Source organism: Meles meles, chromosome 3, assembly GCF_922984935.1.
Source record: "Meles meles chromosome 3, mMelMel3.1 paternal haplotype, whole genome shotgun sequence".
NCBI lineage: Eukaryota > Metazoa > Chordata > Mammalia > Carnivora > Mustelidae > Meles > Meles meles.
This window is the reverse complement of record NC_060068.1, coordinates 97,525,904-97,541,889: the sequence shown is the minus strand read 5'-3', so window position 1 is coordinate 97,541,889 and position 15,986 is coordinate 97,525,904. Positions and strand designations below refer to the sequence as shown.

Sequence of the window (15,986 nt, the reverse complement as noted above, 5' to 3'; positions counted from 1 at the left end):
GCAAGAAATTTTGTCTGCTTTGTTCCCTTCTATATTCCTAGCATCAAGAATCACACCCAGCATAGTGGGCACCTCAGTATCTTTGTTGGATAAACGACTTTCTTGCTACAAGCAGGTGCATAATATATTAGTGGAATAAATACAGTGTAATCTAACTAGTCCCAAGTCTGCATGGATATAAGCTTTCACTTCTCTTGAGACAATACCTAGTAGACAAGCGTGGTCGTTATCTATGGTAGGTGTATATTCATGTTCTTTGGTGATGTTGGTCTGTTCAAATATTTTGCTCATTTTTAAATTGGGTGTGTTTTCTCATTATTATGTTTAGAAGTTTTAAAAAACAGAATTCTAGATGCAAGGTCTTTATTAGAAAATCCTTTTTAAGTATTTTCTCCCAATCTGTGGCTTATCTTCCCATTCTTTAACTGTGCTTTATTATAAAGAGCAGAAATGTTCATTTTAATCGAGTCCAATTTATTCACTACTTTTTATACTGTACAAAGCAATCCTTGCTGAATGCCAAGTCTCAAGGGTCTATGTTTGCTAGCCAGAAGTTTTACAGTTTTAGGTTTGACATTTAGGTCTATCAACTATTCTGGTAATTCTTATATATGGTGTAAGGTAGATATTCAAGTTCATTTTGTTACATAGGAATAGCCAATTGTTTCTGAACTATTTGTAGAAAAACTATCCTTTCTCAAGTGAATTGCCTTTACACTTTCATCAAAAATCAGTTGTCCATGGATATGTGGGTCTATTTATGTACTCTCTATTCCATGCTTGGGCAAACTTTTATGTAAAGGGCCAGAGAATAAATATTTTAGGCTTTGCAGACCACAGTGTCTCTGTTGGAACTACACCATCTGCTGTTACAGACAAAAGCAGCCATAGATAAAACATAAACAAATGGGTGTGGCTGTGTTCTACCAATACTTTACAAAAATAGGAGGCACCCTGATTTCACCTGGGAGCTCTAACTACCCAATTTCTACTCTATTCTGTTCCACTGATCTATTTGCTTTTAAGTCTTGAAATCCATGTCCTGTGTGTAGTTAAAAACCATAGTTGCAAAGCCATCTATGAAAAACCCACTGCAAATATCATTCTCAATGGAGAAAAACAGCTTTTCCGCTAAGGTCAGGAACACGGCAGGGATGTCCATTATCACCACTGCTATTCAACACAGTACTAGAAGCCCTAGCCTCAGCAATCAGACAACAAAAAGAAATTAAAGGCATCCAAATCCGTGAAGAAGTAGTCAAACTCACTCTCTGCAGATGACATGATACTTTATGTTGAAAACCCAAACTCCAAATCTGCCAGAACTTGTACAGGAATCCAGTAAAATGTCAGGATATAAAAACAATGCACAGAAATCAGTTGCATTTCTTTACGCCAACAGTAAGACAGAAGAAAGAGAAATTAAGGAGTCAATCCCATTTACAATTGCACCCAAAACATAAGATACCTAGGAATAAACCTAACCAAAGAGGCAAAGAACCCATACTCAGAAAACTACAAGTACTCATGAAAGAAATTGAGGAAGACACAAAGAAATGGAAAAATATTCCATGCTCATGGATTGGAAGAACAAATATTGTGAAAATGTCTATGCTACCTAAAGCAATCTACACATTTAATGCAATCCCTATCAAAATCCCATCCACTTTTTTTCAATATTGAAAAAGAAAGCCAAAGTTGGTGGCCTCACAATTCCGGACTTCAAGCTCTATTACAAAGCTGTCATCATCAAGACAGTATGGTACTGGCACAAAAACAGGCACATAGATCAATGGAACAGAATAGAGAGCCCAGAAATAGACCCTCAACTCTATGGTCAACTAATCTTCAACAAAGAAGGAAAGAATGTCCAATGGAAAAAAAGAGAGCCTCTTCAACAAATGGCGTTGGGAAAATTGGACAGCCACATGCAGAAAAATGAAACTGGACCATTTTCTTACACCACACATGAAAATAGACTCAAAATGGTTGAAGGACCTCAATGTGAGAAGGGAATCCATCAAAATCCTTGAGGAGAACACAGGCAGCAACCTCTTCAACCTCAGCAGCAGCCAACTTCTTCCTAGGAACAACGGCAAGGGCAAGGGAAGCAAGGGCAAAAATGAACTATTGGGATTTCATCAAGATCAAAAGCTTTTGCACAGCAAAGGAAACAGTTAACAAAACCAAAAGACGCCTGACAGAATGGGAGAAGATATTTGCAAACGACATATCAGATAAAGGGCTAGTCAGATAAAGGGCTAGTATCCACAATCTATAAAGAGCTTAGCAAACTCAATACCCAAAGAACAAATAATCCAATCAAGAAATGGGCAGAAGGGGCACCTGGGTGGCTCAGTGGGTTAAGCCGCTGCCTTCGGCTCGGGTCATGGTCTCGGGGTCCTGGGATCGAGTCTCGAGTGGAGCTCTCTGCTCGGCGGGGAGCCTGCTTCCTCCTCTCTCTCTGCCTGCCTCTCTATCTACTTGTGATCTCTCTCTCTGTCAAATAAATAAATAAATAAATCTTTAAAAAAAAAAAGAAAGAAATGGGCAGAGGACACTAACTGACATTTCTGCAAAGTGCAAAGACGACAGCCAGATGACCAACAGACACATGAAAATGTGCTCCACATCACTCGGCATCAGGGAAATATAAATCAAAACCACAATGAGATACCACCTCACACCAGTCAGAATGGCTAAAATTAATAAGTCAGGAAATGACAGATGCTGGTGAGGATGTAGAGAAAGGGTAACCCTCCTCTACTGTTGGTGGGAATGCAACCTGGTGCAACCACTCTGGAAAACTGCATGGAGGTTTCTCAGCAAGTTGAAAATAGAGCTACCTTACCACCCAGCGATTGCACTACTGGGTATTTACCCTAAAGATACAAATGTAGTGATCCGAAGGGGCATGTGCACCCAGATGTTTATAGAAGCAATGTCCACAATAGCCAAACTATGGAAAGAACCTAGATGTCCATCAACAGATGAATGGATCAAGAAGATGTGGTATATATACACAATGGAATACTATGCAGTCATCAAAAGAAATGAAATTTTGGGGCACCTGGGTGGCTTAGTGGGTTAAGGTCTCTGCCTTCTGCTCAGGTCATGATTCGAGTCCCACAACCGGCTCTCTGCTCAGCAGGGAGCCTGCTTCCCTTCCTCTCTCTGTGCCTGCTTGTGATCGCTGTCAAATAAATAAATAAAATCTTTGGAAAAAAATAGAAACGAAATCTTGCCATTTGGGACAACATGGATAACTAGAGGGTATTATGCTTAGCAAAATAAGTCAATCAGAGAAAGACAACTATCATATGATCTCCCTGATATGAGGAAGTGGAGATGCAACATGGGGGGCTTGGGGGGTAGGGAAAGAATAAATGTTAACAACATGGGATCAGGAGGGAGACAAACCATAAGAGACTCAATGTCACAAAACAAACTGAGGGAGGCTGGAGGGAGGGGGGTAGGGAGAGGGTATGTGCTATGGTGAGTACTGTGTGGCGATTCACAGACCTGTACCCCTGGGGTTAGTAATACATTATATGTTTATTAAAAATTTTTTTAAAAACCCCACAGTTGCTCCTGGATGGAGTGTTAAATAAGTGTCAATAAGTCTGGTTGATAGTGTTATTCAAATCTTCTGTTATTATTAGTCATTTTCTATTTCCTCTATCAATTATTGAAAAGGGGATATTGAAGAACTGTTTATTTCTTCTTGCAGTTCTTTCAGATTTTGCCCTATTCTGAAGCTACATTAGGAACGTAAATATAAGGTCTTGATGAAGTGACTCGTGTCATTGTGCAATGCTGTTCTTTACCAATGGTAATATTCTTCACTCTGAAATCTACTTTGACATCATTACAGACATCTCTTCTTCTCTTCCATTAGCGTTATTATGGTATATTCTTTCCCTATTCTTTTATATTTTACCTGTTTCTTTCTTCATATTTAAAGCTGTGGGGTTTTTGTTGTTGTGTTTTGTTTTGGTAGGTAGCATATAGTTTATCTGACAATTTCTGCTTTCATTGGGAATCTAGGCCACCCACATTTCTTATTATTGGTAGGTAGGTAAAGCTAACAGCTTTGTACTTCTTTTCTACCTATTTATCTCTTTCCTCCCTTTTCTTCTATTTTTGTCATCTGTGTTAAGTGACATTTCTTAGGATTTCCATTTTGTCTTCTTTTTGGTTTATTAAGCTATTAATTGTTTTGTTATCTTAGTGATTAAGATTTATAGTGTACTTCTTAAACTTACCCATCTTTGTAACAAGTGATGTTATAGCACCTCATGCACACTGAAGTATACGAGAGTATACATTTCTTTCTCCCCTCTTGATCTTTATGCTATTTTTGGCATACAACTTACTTTTACATACTTTATAAACTTCAGATGTACTTTATACATGTTGTAAATCCTACTTTCCTTTTTGCTTAAATAATCACTTTAAAGAATTTTTTTAAATTTATTTGACAGAGATCACAAGTAGGCAGAGAGGCAGGCAGAGAGAGAGGAGGAAGCAGGCTCCCGGCTGAGCAGAGAGCCCGATGTGGGACTCGATCCCAGCACCCTGGGATCATGACCTGAGCTGAAGGCAGAGGCTTTACCTACCCAGCCACCCAGGCGCCCCTTAAATAATCACTTTAAAAGAAAGTTCAATAATACAAGTATCTTGTGTATATACCTATGTCTACTACCATTTCCAGAGCTTCTCATCCTTTGTCTAAAGTCTACACTTCTATTTGATATTTTCCTTCTGTCTGAAGGATTATTATTATTATTTGTAGTGCACGTCTGCTGGTGATGGATTCTTTAGGTTTCTACATACCTAAGAATAACTGCATTATTATTTTTCATAGGTATTTTCACTAGGTATAGATTCTTAATTGACAGTTTTTTTCTTTCAGTGTTTTAAAAATGCAGCTATTAAGTTCTTGCAGGCACTGTTTCTCATGAGAAATCCACTATACTCCTTATCTTTCTTCTTTTTTATGAAAGTTCTCTTTTCTCCTATGGATGCATGTAAGTTTTCTAACTTTATCACCAATTTTGAGCAATCTTGACTATAATGCACCTTGGTCAAGTTTTTGTCATGTCTCTGGTGCTTAAGAGTTTGTTGAACTTCTTGGATCTGCTGCTTTAAACAGTTTTCATCAAATCTATGAAGACTGAGGCCACTGTTTCTTTGACTTTATCTCTGACCCTCCTGCTCCTACCCTTGAGAATTCTACTAACATGTATTATTAGGATGCTTGAAGTAGTTCCCCTTGCTCACTGATGTCCAGTCCATTTTTTCTGTTTTTTCTACTGCTGTATCTTTAAGCTTACTGATTTTTTGTCTGCAACATCTAATCTGACATTAATTCTAACTTGTGTATTTTTCATCTCACACATAATTTATTATCTCTAGAAGTTCAATTGGGTCTTTTGCATGTATTCTGTACCTCTAACTTCTTGAATGTATAGGACACAGTTATAAAAAATAACTTTTAATTTCTTTGGTAATTCTAACATCTATGTCAGCTCTGAGTTACTTTTAATTAATTTTTCTCATTATTTACATTGTACTTTCATGCTTCTTACACATGCCTGATAATTTCTAATTGGATGCTGGACACTGATTTTCACCTTTTTTGCTACTGGATCTGTACTGGATTTTTTTTTGTATTTCTGTAATTTTTTTTTTTTGAAGATTTATTTATCATTAGAGAAAGCGAGAGAGAGCATGCAAGAATGAGGGCAGTGGGGAGAGGAGGACGAGCCTGACGTGGGGCTTGATCTCAGGATTCTGAGATTAAGACCTGAGCCAAAATCCAGTCAGACACTCAAGCAAAGGTGTCCCTGTTATTTCTGTACCTTTGAACTTTATTCTAGGACATAGTTAAGTACTTGGAAACAATATGGTTCTTTTAGGTCTTCCTTTTAAGATATACTGGTAAGTAGGTATTTACCCAAACAATACAAAATTACTAGTATAAAGGGATACATGCACCCTGATGTTTATAGTAGCAGTACCTACAATAGCCAAATCATGGAAACAGCCCAGATGTCCATCAAGTGATGAGTCAATGAAGATGTGTGTGTGTGTACATATATGTGTATATATACACATACACATATATGTATACACACACACATAAACATACATACATACATACATATATACAATGGACTATTATACATATATACAATGGACTATTACTCAGCCATCAGAAAGAATGAAATCTGGCCATTTTCAATGATGTGGATGGAACTGGAGAATATGATGCTAAGTAAAATAAGTTACAGAAAGACAATGTGTTTCACTCATATGTGGAATTTAAGAAACAAAACAAGGTTAAAAAAGAAAGGAAAACAAAGAAAACAGACTCTTAAAAAAAAGATTTGAGATAGAGAGAAAGTGTGAGCAGTGGGGTAGGCATGAGAGGGAGAGGGAGCAGATGCTCTGCTGAGCAGGGAGCCTAATGTAGGGCTTCATCCCAGGACCCTGAGATCATGACCTGAGCCAAAGGCAAACGCTTAAATGACTGAGCCACCCCAATGCCTCCCCCCAACCCCTGACTGTTAACTGTAAAAAACCAAACTGATGGTTACCAGAGGGGAGATGGAAGGGGGGGGCGGGATGGGTGAACAGGTAATGGGGATTAAGGAGTGCACTTGTGACGATCACTGGGTATGGTATAAAAGTACTGAATCACTATTTTGTACACCTGAAATTAAATTTCACATTGGATGTTAAAAGGAATTTAAACAAAAATCTTAAAAAAAAAAAAAAAAAAGATACCCTGGGTGGAATTGGAGCAGCACTTATTCCAGGCCAATTTATTTACTACTGAGCCAGGATCCTTATCTCTAGCCAATGTCCCATGAGTCAAATGGTTGCAAACCTGGCTGGTGAGGACAGGAACCTTTCCTGATCCAATGGAAGCACCAAGCACTGCTATCTTTATCCCCTCCGGGAGGTTCTTTCCCTGGTCTGTAGTAATTTCTTTACATGCACGCACTAGTCAGTACTCAGATGAATAGTTTAGCAGGAACTCTGAAGCTTTCTAGAGCCTTCTAGTACTGTTTTTGAACTCTAGCTCCTTTGCTAATCCCAGCCATCTCCACAGGTCAAAGAGATCCATGGATCTTACCCTAGATTCCCCCTACCTGTGCCAGGGACTGGAAACTTTCTCAAGGTAGTAGGCTAGGGCAATCACAGGGTTCATCGAACTTGTTTCCCATCTATCAAGACTACTGCCTTTCATCATCCAGTGTCAAGTGTCTTGATTATCACTCTTTCATGTGGGTTTTTTTTGTTTGTTTGTTTTATGGTTGTATCAGGCAAGAGGGTAAATCTTACCTCCTTTTATCCCGTTTCTGGTCCTAAGTGCAAGTTGCATAGTCATTTGGACACCAAATCAAACAGGGATTACGTAATAAAACTATTGTTAAACTATTATGCATATTGGTGTGAAAAATCAAGCATTTACAAATTAATTTTTGTAACATACATGAAAACAACAACGAAAAACTCCATCAATACCAATAGCACTAAGCCTAAAAATAGGGGCCCGTGGGTGGCTCAGTATGTTATACTCCTGCCTTGAGCTCAGTCAAAATCCCAGGATTCTGGGATGGAGCCCCCAGTCAGGCTCTCTGCTCAACGGAGAGTCTGCTTCTCCCTCTTCTTCTCCCTCTCCCCCCATCCTGCTCATGTTCTCTCTCTTGACTAAATTAATTTTTTAAAAATCTTAAAAAAATAAAAACCTAAAAATGTAAGCATGGTCCATTAAGCAAAAGATTAACAATATTACGCACTATATTAAGATTAAGAGAAGAAAACTAAACAATCATTCCAACAGATGCTTGAAAATTATCTGATAATGTTCAACAACTGTTCACTTAAAATTTGAAAGTAACAAAGTGTCAAAAAATGAAGACTGAAAGAGACCATCCTTACCTTCATGAAGTGTAACAAAGATGATGGATTCAAGCCTATGTTCAAATCCCAACTCCCAACTCCTTTGTTTTTTGGTAAAACATCTTAGCCAAGTTATTTAATATTCCTCCCTTTCATTCTCCTTATCTGTAAAATGAGGATACCACCACCACCTACCCCACATACTACCCGGGTCTTTTGTGAAGATTAAGTAAGTCAATAAACATAAAGCACTTATAATCTACCTGACTCACAGTATGTACTCAATAAATGGTAACCTGTTATCAGTGCAGCTCTTGTTGCTGTTGCCACTATCTTTTATCAGAAACCCACAGAAAACAACAGAGTCAAAAATAAAAATTGAAGTCAGAATTCAAACAAGATATTTGGAGCCATCACTTACTCAACACTGTTCTACATGGCTTAACTAAACAGATGATGATATAAAAATGGAAAAAGAAAAACTTGCAGATGATATTATCTATTAAGGAATGAGAATCAAATGACAAACTACCACAACTAGAGTTTAATAGTTAAACAAAAGATCATCAGAAAACATAGTTCTCCTACATACCAGTAATAACCAGTTAGAAGTTTAAAAGAAAAACTCCTAGTCACAACAGCAGCAAAAATTGTAATAAAGAAAAAAACCTAATCAGAGCTATGTAATAACCTGATACAGAAAACCATAAACCCTAACTAAAAGTTTATTAGTCAAATACCATGAAATGGAAAACAAAATATACATGGTACAGACACTGGTTCCTCACAAATTACTGTATTAATGCAACACAATTTTTACCTAAACTACAAAGAAGTCGTTTATTATAGAACTTTACAAACCAATTTAAAATGTCACACAAAATATCAGATGATGACCAAAAGCCCATTTTCAAGAATGAAGAGAAAACTTGCTCTATCATCTATTAAGGCATAATGCAACATTACAATAATTAAATGGGGCATTGTGTCTGAATATTTTGATCAATGGTATAAAGCAAAAAAAATCCAGAAACAGACCCATATATATTTAAGAATTTAATCATCTAATTAAAAAAAAAAAAAAAGCACCTATGGGGGGGGGGGCAGAATAAAGGACCATTTAAAATAGTACTGGGAAAACTGGCTCCACAAGCAAAAAGATAAAGAGTTCTACTTCATTACACATCCATACGCTCCAGATTAAGGATCTTTAGATTCTTACTATTGGAAGAAATAGAGACCTCAGAGTTAGGCAAGTCCCCCTACAAATTATCACTGACTTGTTTCAGACATATGAAAAGGTTAAAAAATATTTTGATGACTATTTACATTCTCACTGAAGCTTAAGAAATGTTAACTCATACAGTTGAAGCCAAATAAACAGGTGTTGAGTTTAAAGCTTAGAGAGGTAGTATATACACACAATACACAGAAGCAGAGATAACAGCCCAATTCACAAAGGACCCAGGAAGGCCCAGAAATGAAATGCGAGTAAAGGTCTTTCTAAACAGAGAACACAGCATACACATGCACTGTATGTCACCTTTAACTCTAGATATCAAATGAAGATTATCAATGGCAAAATTCCAGCACAGGCCAGTGTACAAACCAGAGTTGCGATATCTGAAACACAGCTCTGATGAGTTCACTTTCTGTTAGGGAATGGAGGTGAGGGAATACAAACAACAGAACATCCAAACAAAAACAGACTGTGGAGACAACCAGTATGAAATGCACTCTTCAGAAGTAATGATGAAACAAATCTACTTCAAAGCAAAGAATGAAACGGAGTAAAAGAAAAATGAAAACTTGGAGGCAGAACATCCAAAATTTTTAATAGATCCAACAGATTTATTGTGCTGAAAGAAATAAAGCTCCTGCTCTGGATATGTATACATGCAGCTTTAAAATAATAACCTATACTACAGCCACATTTCAACACACACAGCTCTCTTAGTCATGATCAATTAGCTAACTAATTTCTCATTTAATCTCATTAAGATATACTAGACAGACACAGAATGAGAAAGAGGCTCTAGACATTCTAACATACCGTGAGTGTTTCTGAACATGGTTGACCAGGTGTGTTTCTTGAATTTCTCTTTTCTCCTGGTTTCTATATAATGCTATCATGTGGTTGAATTCTTTCATATATCTTACTTTATGTCTCCTTCACTAAATTCTCTGCTAGGGTTTACCTCCTGGCTATGGAAGTACCCAAGTATTTGGAATCTACTGCTTTTTAAAAATACCAACATATGAAGATAGAGAACTTCAACTATTACTATTTCAAAAAAATAATTTCAAGAATTCTGGCAGGGGGCCGCGTGGATGGCTCAGTGGGTTAAATCCTCTGCCTTTGGCTCAGGTCGTGATCCCAGGGTCCTGGGATTGTGCCCTGCATCTGGCTCCATCCTGGGATTGAGCTCTGCATCAGGCTCTCTGCACAGCAGGGAGCCTGCTTCCTCCTCTCTCTGCCTGCCTCTCTGCCTATCTGTGATCTGTCTCTCAAATAAATAAATAAAATCTTTAAAAAAAAAAAAATTCTGGCTGGGATCATTGATTCCACTTTTTTATCATTGTCTTGGATATTCTGCCTCTGACTCAAACAGAAAGGTCTAAAAATAATACACAAATAACACACATGCTACACATATACAGACATAAATGCACTCACTTGGAAGAAAAAAATTTTCTTCCACACCTAAGATCACCCTTTTTGAACTACCTAAATCAATGGGGTCCATCACTGCCTCTTAGCTATCCATTATTCTAGCTTATCTCATCATCTTTCATGATGTCTTTCCTATTTGTCTCCTCTTTTCTACCTTCTACCATGAAGATCATCATTTTGGCACATGGATCACCTTACTATTTAATGGCCTTCCTGTTTCCAGTCTCTTTCCATCCTCCAAATCCGTCTGACATTACAGGTCGATCAACCTACCTAACTTGTCACTCTTATCTTCAAAGGCATTTAAAGGGTCAATAATAATGCCAAATATTTAGCTATTTTAGAACTTAAAAATTTGGCTTCGTGTGCCTATCTTCTCCAGTACTTAAATCCTACGTCCAATGGAAGAAAGTCTCTGCAACAAACGGTTTTGGGAAAATTGGACATCCACATGCCGAAGAATGAAACTGTACCATTTCCTTACACCACACACAAAAACAGACTCAAAATGGACAAAGACGTCAATATGAGACAGGAATCTATCAAAATCCTCGAGGAGAGCACAGGCAGCAACTTCTTCCTAGAAACACTGCCAAAGGCAAGGGAAGCAAGGGCAATATTGGGACTTCATCAAGATAAAAAGCTTTGCAAAGCGAACAGTCAACAAAACCAAAAGACAACTGAAGAATGGGAAAAGGTATTTGCAAATGATGTATCAGACAAAGGACTAGTATCCAAAATCTATACAGAACTTATCAAACCTAACACCCAAAGAACAAATAATCCAATCAAGAAATGGGCAGAAGGCAAGAACAGACATTTCTGCGAAGACAACCAAATGGCCAAGAGACACATGAAAAAGTGCTAAACATCACTGGTATCAAGGCAATACAAATCAAAACCACATGGAGATACCACATCACACCAGTCAGAATGGCTAAAATTAATCAGTCAGGAAATGACAGGTGTTGGCAAGGATACAGAGAAAGCGGAACCCTCCTACATTGTTGGTGGGAATGCAAGCTGGTGCAGACACTCTGGAACACAGTATGGAGGTTCCTCAGAAAGTTGAAAATAGAGCTACCCTACTACCCAGCAATCGCACTATTGGGTATTTACCTTAAAGACAGAAATGCAGTAATCCGTAGGGGCACGTGCACCCAAATGTTTCTAAGAGCAATGTCCACAATAGCTAAACTATGGAAAGAACCTAGATGTCCATCAACAGATGAACGGTTATTTTATATATACATATGTATGTATGTATGTGTGTGTGTGTGTAAAAGTATATATATATAGTGGAATACTATGCGGCCATCAAAAAGAAACACAATCTTGCCATTTACAACTATGCAGATGGAACTAGAGTATTATGCTAAACAAAATAAGCCAACCACAGAAAAACAATTATCATATGATTTCTATGATATGAGGAATGGGGGGGGAGAAATGAGACAAGATGGGACCTGGGAGGGAGACAAATCGTAAGACTCAATCTCAGGAAACAAATTGAGGGCTGCTGGGTTGGGGGAGGGATAGGGTGACTGGGTGAAAGACACTGAGGAGGGTTATGTGCTATAGTGAGTGCTGTGAATTGTCTAAGACTGATGATTCACAGACCTGTACCCCTGAAACAAGTTAATACATTATATGTTAATAAAATAAAAATTTGAAGAAAAAATAATAAAATCTATTCTAGAAGGGCCTAGCTGGCTCATCTGATATATCAAGTGACCTTGATCTTGGTGTTTTGAGTTCAAGCCTCATGTTGGGTGTAGAGATCACTTCAAACCAACAAACCAATGAACAATCAAGTCTATTTTTAAAAAACCCTCTACTCAACTATTGTTTCCTCAAGCTACCCCACCACTGTACATCTAAAGAGAATAGCAAACAATCCAGTGAAATTATTTATGCAGTTTCCCAAATGCAAAGCAAGTATTTAAGCTTTTATTTGCCTTGAACTCATCATGCCATTTCACATTTTGGTCTACATTTTATCATTCCCTACACCTGTAAACTAAACTCACTCTTACAGACTACGCTCAAGCCACAATAAACTACTAGATTTTCTCTAACCTGTTTTGTTATTTCAGAGTTTGTGCTTCTATAAAAGCTATCCCGACTCTATAGTATCTTTTCCCAGACTCTGCTTTGTAACTGTGTAACTCCGATGAAACACCTCTCCTGTGGAATTTCCCAGTTCCCACAAGTATCTTTGCTCCCAGTGCACTTGTGTACAGTTCCATAACAGGACTGATTAACACTGTACTGGAATTATTTGTTTCTATGTTTTGATATTTTCAGAATCTACAGATACTTTGAGGCACACAAAGGACACTTAAGAGTGTTTTAAAAGAGCTCCTGAAATTGCCATATTATTCTAGTCACCACCATTCAAGTATACTATATTAAGAAAAACATATGTATCACAGTTAAGAGCTGAGATTCTGAAGCCAGGCTATCTATGCATGAATTTTGGATCTACCCCTTAACTGTGTGGCACTGGACAAATTAACCTCTCTTTGTTTTGGCTTCCTTCTTTGTAAAAGGAAGATAATAGCATTTGCCTTCTGAGAAAATTAATATGGGCAAAGTGCTCAGAACCATGACTGGCACAAATTAAGTATTACATACCTATTGGCTATTTTAATTAACATATCTTCTACACAGACCTCTATCTGGCTTGAGTTCCCTTCATTTTTCTCTATCTCACGAAGTTTCAAGTTTGACTTCTGCTCAATCCTCTGATTATTCCAACCTTTAAAATAATCACTCCTACATTTCTACATCGTTCTAATTAAAACTGCCTTGCATAATTTTTCATACATCTGCCAGTGACTTCCTGTAGCCAGCAGTAAGTCCTTAATATTTGTTGTGTGAAAAGAGTAGAAACTTCAATTCTGATCATACAACCTTTGCAATCAAAGAAATGGAGAAGACTGTGAGAACATTCCACACTTCTCCAGGAGCCAGACTGCAAACGTATTATGATTAAGGAGTCCTGATATGTTAAAATGAAAAGCTCTAGCTTCTATAGGGGGAAAAAAAAAAAAAAACCCTCTCTGAGGATCAGTTGGGAGTCCGCAAGTTCCCAACTGTACTGATGTATCCTTTACAAGAATTTCATCAGCATGACAAAATGACCAACTGAGATTACAAGATTCAGAATTACACAGATCTAGGTATCACAGGGACCAGGTCCCTCAGTTTCCTTCTCTATAAAGAATATTGCAACTTTTTACTTGACAGGTATATGTAATAATCAACACTTACCTAACATTAACTGAAGCGCAAATTCCCTCGGAAAAAATTTTTAAATAAACTGAAAACACTGCAACTCATAAATGAAAACGTGAAAGAACACTGCATATTTTTCATTACATAAGAAAATATATTAACTCAGCTGGCAGTATTCATAATATTCCAAATTACCTATGAGAAACTTAAACATGTATGGCATTACCAATTAAAGAGACTTAAGAGGGAAAAATTCCACTATAAAACTTGTTCTTTTTCTCACTTTCTCCATCCTATAATTTTCTTCTTCCACTTGTGATTAAAAACAAGTGTTCAAAATAACCCCTCAAAAGAAACAGCTGGAAAACATGATTCAACTTAGTATCAAGTGGGTTCCATAAACGTATAATTCCATTTACAGCTAAAAAAAATACTTCCAAGTGAAAATTATCATTAATCTAAGAAATTAAGATAATGGCGAACAGCTCAGATGATGACCTGAGCCAGGAATTTCAAATTAAGAGTTGTTCCAACTTGAAGCTGGCAGTCACACAGTCTAAAGGGTTTGTTTACAGCACTGACTTAACCAAAGACTCCAATCTTTTAGAAGTCACCCTGGCATTCTAATCACTAATTATTTCCTAACAGCGTAACTGCTGAAAATGCCAATACTACACAAATAAAATGGGTGTTCTTCTGAAAGGAAAAATCCCCAAAAAACCAAAATAGCAAGTCTTCGTTCTAACCTATGATATTTTTTCAGTTGGAGTTATGAATAAAATGCTGTTCATCTACTGAGAAACAGAAGAACCTTGCCACTTGGAATAACCTTTAAGCTTGGGGGAGGGGTGAACTTTTAAAAGATGGATTTGGTGCTTCTCAAATACAGCGTTACGTGAGATACATGTAAGAGATACATGTAAAGGTATATGTAAGAGACAAAAATAGGAAAAAAACGCATTTAGCTTAAAATATTTTAATTAAAATGAACTTTCGACCATGTTGAAACTCTTAACTTCACGATGAAAAGATGGCTTTGGCGAAGAGATATTGATTTCCAGGTAGAAAAAAACGAAGAATCAAGTGCGAGGCTAGTGCAAATTAAGGGGAGATAGAAAAGGGCAAGAAGTGGGGATTTGGGGGCGTGGGCCAAAGAAGGGTGTGTGTGGCGCGCGCGCGCGCGTGAAGGTCTGCGCTTATGGTTGAGATATATAGGTGACAAACTTGTAGAAATCAAATTAGAGGTGTGTGAACACGGAAAGGAATGTGGGGGATTTCCAGGCTGGAACTAACAAATTTGGGACGCGCACATTATTGGGGTGCCCCTCTTCCGGGGAAGGGTGGCCCCCTCGAGTGCCTGGTCTCCAGGCCCCAACACCCCCGAACCGGCCCTCACCCTCCCGCTACGCGGCCCTTCACTCGGCCACGGGATCTCCTCACCTCAGGCCGCGGCGCCTCGCTCATCCGCGTCTGTAGAGCGACGACTCCCTCCGCCCCAGGCCGGGCCGGGCCCGTCGGCCGCCCAGTCGCGGCCCCCAGCTCAGCTGCGCCCGGGCGTTCCCCGCGCGAACTCGCGGGCCACTCCAGCTCTCGCTTCAGCTCAGGCTCGCTCCCGATTTCTTCCCGCAGACGCGGCACGCTGCCGTCCTCCCCCGGCGGGGCGTTGCGCCCCCCGACCCCGCCCCGTAGCGCCCTCGCTGCGCCCCGCCCCCGGGTTTAGGGATTGTATGCTGATTGGCTCCAGAGAGACCCGGCGCGCTAGGATATTGGCCAGGCGGTAACCCGACGGCGAAGGGGCGGAACTCCAGTCTGCTGCAATTCCCGTAACACTGCTCCTGGCGTCCGGGATTCCGGCGGCTGCGCCCGCGTCGCTTTTCCTAGACCGGATCGAAGGGTTCCCCCCACCTCTCCTCCGCGGGCGGAAGGAGCAGAATGTTCCATTTTTCCGTGGAATAACGGGGTCGTGAACTGGAACCCGGGTGCTTTGTACGCCTGCCGCCCTCCCTTCTTGCTGCGGTCTCGCGGCCTTGGTTCGCGGCCTTCCCCGAGGGACTCAGAGCCGCGAGGGACCGCCGGGCTCCCTCGGGGACAGGGGAGGCGTGGGAGTTTCTCGGGGGAAGTGAAGGACTCGGATGGTCTTGACTTCACACGAGATGCC

The 15,986-nt window shown here is 39.2% G+C and overlaps 1 protein-coding gene across 1 annotated transcript in view; it reads right to left on the bottom strand.

The window, feature by feature from the left end:
* Positions 1 to 15,474, bottom strand: part of IL6ST (interleukin 6 cytokine family signal transducer) — a 57,810-nt gene extending 42,336 nt beyond the window's left edge. Inside the window, exon 1 of the mRNA XM_045999458.1 lies at positions 15,269 to 15,474. The gene's annotated coding sequence lies outside the window, so the exon portion shown is untranslated. The remainder of the gene's footprint in view (positions 1 to 15,268) is intronic.
* Between the last annotated feature and the right edge of the window lie 512 nt (positions 15,475 to 15,986).